Source organism: Etheostoma spectabile, unplaced genomic scaffold, assembly GCF_008692095.1.
Source record: "Etheostoma spectabile isolate EspeVRDwgs_2016 unplaced genomic scaffold, UIUC_Espe_1.0 scaffold119, whole genome shotgun sequence".
Taxonomy (NCBI): domain Eukaryota; kingdom Metazoa; phylum Chordata; class Actinopteri; order Perciformes; family Percidae; genus Etheostoma; species Etheostoma spectabile.
The window spans coordinates 1,175,773-1,182,520 of record NW_022605570.1 but is presented as its reverse complement, the minus strand read 5'-3'; the positions used below and the strand labels follow the sequence as shown (position 1 = coordinate 1,182,520).

At 40.3% G+C, this 6,748-nt stretch overlaps 1 long non-coding RNA gene across 1 annotated transcript in view; it reads left to right on the top strand.

Annotated features, from left to right (window-relative positions):
* LOC116685684 (uncharacterized) overlaps positions 1–1,514 on the top strand; it is a 4,577-nt gene extending 3,063 nt beyond the window's left edge. Inside the window, exons 2-3 of the long non-coding RNA XR_004331009.1 lie at positions 948–951; positions 1,504–1,514. This is a non-coding gene — a long non-coding RNA (uncharacterized LOC116685684). The remainder of the gene's footprint in view (positions 1–947; positions 952–1,503) is intronic.
* Positions 1,515–6,748: the final 5,234 nt, after the last annotated feature.

The following is a 6,748-nucleotide window of genomic DNA, read 5'->3' as shown; positions in this document are numbered from 1 at the left end:
ATAGTCTAGCTAGCTGTCTGGATTTACCCGGCAGAGATCGGAGGAGTAGTTAGCCATAGTCCTCAAAAATCCACCAGAGTTTAGATTGCAGGAAAACAGATATCCCTAAAGAGGGACATGCGGCGGAATTTCTGGCAGAAGGAGAAAAATGTACATAGATTCAGTTAAACTCATTATAAACTGAGATCATTTACATGGAAATATTTTTGATGGGTGGTATGAAAAACCATCTAGGATGCAAGTATGTTTGGACTGTTTTTAAAGGTCCCATGGCATGAAAATGTCACTTTATGAGTTTTCTTTTTAACATTAATATGCGTTCCCCCAGCCTGCCAATGGTCCCCAAATTGGCTAGAAATTGTAATAGGGGCAAACCGAGCCCTGGGTATCCTGCGCTGCCTTTCAGAAAATGAAAGTTCAAATGAGCCAATCTGGAATCTTGCTCCTTATGAGGTCATAAGGGGCAAGGTTACCTCCCCTTTCTCTGCTTTGCCCACCCAGAGAATATGGCCCGCTGATGAGAAAGAGAGAGACATCATGCCACTCCTCTTTAATAGCTACAGACTCAGGAATGGCACATACAAGGAAAGCTCATTGCTTGACTCTAGTGGCTATAATTCTGCACCATGGCTGAATTTTGGGAAAGGGACTTCAGATATGGTATTAGGCGACCACTAAGGTCTATATAAAAGAGACTTCAGATATGGTATTAGAGGACCACTAAGGTCTATATAAAAGAGACTTCAGATATGGTATTAGGGGACCACTAAGGTCTTTATGAAAGCATCAAAAGAGCACCATGTCATGGGACCTTTGAGCAGGAAAGACCTGACTTGATTTTAAAAATAAAATGGGAATTATCAAAAATACTAGATAGCTAACACAGAAAAGGGAGATATCTAGTAAAGGGAGATATCTAGTAAACCTTTACAAAATGTAATTGCTAGCTTTGTTAACTAGGTACTATGACAGATGTATAAAGCCATTCTGTTCTTCCAGTATGAGTTTAAAGCTGCAGGTATAAGTATGTTTATATGGCCTAGACCACACACGTTAAAACAGCCAGCATTGGTAATATGGTACACAATTTCACCCCATTCTGTTAAGTACACACATTAATTTATTGTGTAGTCAGCCACACCAAAAACATTTCAGGCAAACAAAGCATGCACATTACACTGTTTGGTTAATTCATAATATTTCCTTTCAGCTTCACACGGTTTAAATGGAGCACATTGTAAGGGGTTCTGTTTTATTAATCATTATTTTCTGTCTTTGTTTCCACACTGGTGGTGAGGTCCTTCCTGGTGGAGGAGTGTTGTATACTATACCGTCATGTACCATCATTATACTATCATATCACCATGCTGTAGGGGTGATTTAAGTTTAGTTTGGTTTTCTTTGTATTAGGTGCATTTTTGTCCATCTTTTTCCCTGTGTGTGTAATTTGGTTTGGCCGACCCAGTATGTATGACCCTTTTTGTTCTCATTCAGTTAGGACAGTTTGTTCAGGTCATATCTTGTTTTGTTGTAGCTATTTTTGGGTTAAGTCATATTGTGTTGACCTCTTTTATAGGCCCAGATATTAAGTTCTTGGTTTATATTGGTTTTGCATTTTTTGGGCAAATAAAAGCATGTTTTAACAAATGCTCCTGTTCTCCTCATTGCTTTAATGCTTGGTCCCTGACATGAACAGTAGATTGAATGACTGTGTAATGTGAATGGGGCTGCTCATAGGAAAAACAGATGCAGAATTATCACTCAACTTTGCAATGTTTTTTAAGTCTCTTTTAGGTCATTGCTTTGGGTTTTTGCGGCAGCAAACTCTGCTCTCATCAGCCTAGCTTTTGAGCAACAGGCTTTTGTTTTCGGTGAAAAAGCTCTTGCACTGCACCGGCAGATAGTCAAATTTAATGATTATCTGGTGAACATAGGGGAACATAGAGATCTAAAACATAGCCTGAATGAGAATTAATAAAAACCTCCATTCGTCAAGAGGCCAGAAACTCAATGTGTAGCTTTAGCACTTTAAAATAGCTTTATAAGATGACAATATCATATGTTCCCATGCAATGAATGAATGCAGCTTTAAATGTGGATAGTCACAATCTTTTACAGTGAGACAGATGAAAATGTTAATAATGTTAAACGGAATGGGATGTGTTGAAGGGATGGATAGCAGGAGAGAAATTTCTGCATCTCTCTCTCTCTCTCTCTCTCTCACTTTCTTTATGTGCCAACATCCTTTGGCTCCTGCGGCTCGACTGATGTAGATTAAGGTGGAGTGGCCAAATAGACTGAAGTAGCCCAGTTGTAACTATGGCTCCAGTGGCTCCAGGGAACCAGGCCTGTGGAGTAGCAAATGTTTGTTAATGCTATATGAGCTGTACAACTGTGTGCACATACTTAGATATAATGTACATGCATGCGTTTGTGTGTGTGTGTGTGTGGAGTTTCCAGATGAAATGAGGGTTTATGTTATTTAAATTGGCTCATACATCATACTGCCAGCCCATTATTACTGAGGTCTGCTATCTAAACCACACATCTCCTGCTCTCTTTTTGTGTTCTTTATTTGCATAAACTGGTCACTGGTTTGAAAAAAATGTCGATCACAAATGGTGCGAGGAAAAGCTGGTGCTTTGCCTATCTGCTTTAATTTGTTCTCTTAACCGCAACGCCGCAGTATCTGAGACTTGAGTCGGAGGAACAACACAGGAAAACGTAGGTTACTCAGTTTCTGTCTTTCCGCGGTCTTGTTGCTACAACCAAAAAGCTGACCAAACCCACAGGCTGGGATATATACTGTAGATTACAAGACTTATAAGAGAGGAAAGTCATAGTGCAGACGGGTTCTAGACACACTACAAGTCTAGAGCCAGTCAGGTAGTCTCAGTGAGCCCATGTGGAGAGCTGGGAGAAACATCCCACAGAAGAACTTGGACTCTGCTGCTATCAATGCTTACGGAGACGTCTTCTTCTAAAATATTAGAAACATTATTAGAACCAGAAAACCCCAAATGTTATACATTTTGGGTTTCTCAGTTATCTTTGAGACCAGAAGTGTTGGCGAGTTTCGGATATTCTGTCCAATAAAAAAGAGACTGTTTCAGACGCTTGGCGTATGTTTACAGTTTTTGGTGAGTTTGACAGAGTGCCATGTGAAAGCAGTCCATATCCTCGAAGTTCCACTTCCGGGATTACTCTGTTGCCGATGAAAATTCTGCTGGATTTCTCTCATTTAGGCCGGATATCCCTAAACCATGGGCTTCCTTTTTGTTGGCATTCTAAACTCCTGTGGATTCATGAGGACTATGGTTAACTGCTCCTCAGATATCTGCAGGGTAAATCCAGACAGCTAGCTAGACTATTTCTTTTGTTTTCTGTTGCATGACTAAAACAACTTTTGAATTTACACATGTTCCACCAAAACAAGTCCCTTTCAAGATGGTATTTTGCAGGCTCTACTTGGTGCTTAGCATCACCCAACACAATTGTGCTTGGTTTGAAGAAATGCCAATAAACCAGAATGCTGTGTGGACTAGCCAGACCCTCCTCCGCAGGACTGTGAAGGAAGGTCTTGCATTGCGAGACTAGGTAAAAAGCAGGAGAGGAAGAGAGGGAGCCATTTCAGCTCATTAAACTATGTGCCCTTCCTGCTCTCCGGGATCACATATGCTCTTTCAATAATGATATAGGAATAGTAATTAACACTATGTTCAACAACTGGAAAAAAAAAAAAAAGTTTGTGGGTACAGCTAAAACTCTGGTCCCCTTAAATGGTACTTCAGGGACATAAACACCCGTTTCCTGGGTGAAAGTCTTCCCCTTATCTTCTTCCTGGTGCGGGCCAGATGTTTTGGGACCCATTCACCACCCGAACCTTGTCCCTATGTGTATTTATCCATCGGTCTTATACAAGGTCCTCAGTTCATAAAAAACTGTACTGCGACCACTACCGGTCACTGCTTTACATCAGCAGTCAATTACCTTTTGATATCTAACTGTACGAATTGTTCTCAGGAGCGGCCTGATTGTTTTATCACACAAAAAAATAGAGGTTAGGATCTCTAATGCAAGATAAATGCTGCATAATGAGAGACCAAATGGCTACCAGTTAACATTAAAGTAGTTGAGATGAGCTACTGTTTAACATACATTTCATCTGTCTTTAAAAATGGGAAATAAAGTTGTGAAATATCACATCTTTTTGTATTTGAAAAAGCTGGACGTAGCTCCTCTTTACACGTACATGGTTATTGTGAAAAAACTGAAACATTTCCCTTCATTTTTTGCCTTTCGTTTACACCAAACTGAGAATTGGCCTCTGAAAATGAGTCTTTCTAAAATCTCCGGCCAAAATGGAGATTTTGGAATCCTATTTTGCCCTTAAACTGAGACAAATGGAGGTTTCGGGGTTCTGATTGGCTAACGTGGGCTGGAGCTTCTCGTTACACTGCCACCTACAGGTTTGGCACGCTCTTGACAGTATTGACAGCATATATACACGAGTACGTGTAACCGAACTTTTCTGAAAAATGACAGGTGTGTACAATGTTATTTTTGAAACTGGGGAGGTTGAAATGTCTGTTTATGAAAATAAACAGACATAAAAATGTGTAAACGTTCAAGATGTTCTCACTCCAAAATCGTAAAATACGAGAGTAAAATACAGTGTACAGGGACAAAAAAGGCGTCCATCAATGTGTTTGTATAATGTACTGGGGAGAGCAGCAGCTATAAGGGCCTTAGCAAGTAGTACGTGAGGCAGAAATTCCGCATAGGGAGGTTAGTTGGGGTGGTGAATGGGTCAAACACAAGATTATTACCCAGGAGACTGGGGTCTGTCTTCTGCTTGGCACCTTTTCCTAAAGTCACTTCCCTCTTTAACCATCCCATTATTCCGGTGTGTCACAGAAGCATAAGCCCACCCACGACCTTTTCCTAAACCCAACCGATCCGTTATTCCTGTGTGTCACGGAAACGTAAGCCAAACCCCCAACCTGTTCCTCAACATCACAGCGCCAAAAGGGACGCCAATAGTCCCGACCAAGCGCGTTTGGATAAGACACTAAAGGAGACTTTTAGCGTCAATGGCAACGACAAAGGCACCTGACCAAGCCTCCGTATTTTACGAGATGGGGGTGAGAATGTGTTGAAACGTAGCCCATGAGCAAAAGCTTGGCACAATACTCTATGTATATCATCTTGAATAAAAACATAAAGTCCATGCATAAATGTAATACATACAGTATAAGCTTGATGGCAGAGTATAAAGAAACCTAAAATGCTGATTTGTGGTCAGTTTTCCTTTTTCTCTCGCTGATGGTCTAGGATTAGGATTTGGGATGGGGAAACCCGATCCAGGCCTGTTGCTCCCGTCTGAGGGGAGAGTGGCATATGGAACGCATCCACCACATACAGTGTATCCATTTTTCATAGACACTCTCCTTTCCTTTCTCTATTATTGTGCTGAATTCCTGTAGGGACTCTGGTTGACCGATGAGTCATTTATACGCCAAATGCTGTGCACTCTTTCATCCTCATGACTCCGGCAATGGCTCTTGTCTTCTAAAGCGTCTTTAAATGACACAAGGCTGTAGCATTTAGACCCATTAAAACCCAGAAATCTTGTTAAGTGATGTCAGTTAACTGGCTTATGTCATTTATTTAACTTTTTGGTGCATGTGTGGGTCACAATGAACACGACTGGTCTGTTTTTTTACTCTTTCGCTTTGTGAAAATAAAGTTAAATAAAGTTTAACATTACCCCAACTTTCCAATTCAATTTGTATGGCAATAATGACCCCTTTCCAATGAAAATGTATGGGACGCATTCATCCTTATGTTATTTTTGTAACTTATAATATTAAAACTTATATGTCTGTATAGTTTTGTGACAGGGCGCATTGCGGCCGTCACCGTAGCAAACACTACTTGTACCTCCTACGTCTGAACACTGACTTTAAAATATTCTCATTGTGTGTGTGACACGGGTTTGTTTTGTTACCTTTTATTGTGTTTAGATTTATCAGTTACTCCATTCATTTCCATAGTCCTACTGTTATCACGTAGTTTTTTAGTGCACAAATTTAACAGCTAAAACTACGGTGATAGGCATGCATGCAACATTGACTTCATTACTTCCCCAATCTGTTAAGCATCTTTATACATTGTTCATCATTACTATCTTATTTCGTTATATATTCCTTAGTTAAAATAACCACAAGACCATTAGTCCTTTGTTAATCTAACAGTTGTTTATTCAATTTCAATCGTAATACAAATCACATACAAACATTTGTGTCCTCTTACCTGCATACTTTGTTGTAATCTTAAAAGGGAGTTTGCCGTATGCACCGGGGTATTTATAGACGGGCGGTCTTTCGGGGTTACCGGAAGCTATCAGTTTTAAAGTAAAACTGTTTATACTGTAAACCTAGCTATCTTGTGTGGAGGTTAAACCTGTTTGAGGTTATTTATAATATCACACATGTTTTATTTCGTGGAGTAGGGTTTTTGGCTGTTTTAAAGCCATTTGTATATTTCTCGCCTGACCCACCCCTGCAGCTTTAAGGGAGAATGGTTTAGTCCATTTGGGAAGTGCGCTACGAAGGTACTTGAGAGGGAGGCTTCAGTCACGAAAGGAGAGCCGTGTGTGGTGAGACGTAAGTCTGGTGAAAGCCAAGTTAATTGCAGTCAAAAGGTAATTTGTGAGCAGCTGTTCTTTTGTTTGGTAGTTTACTTT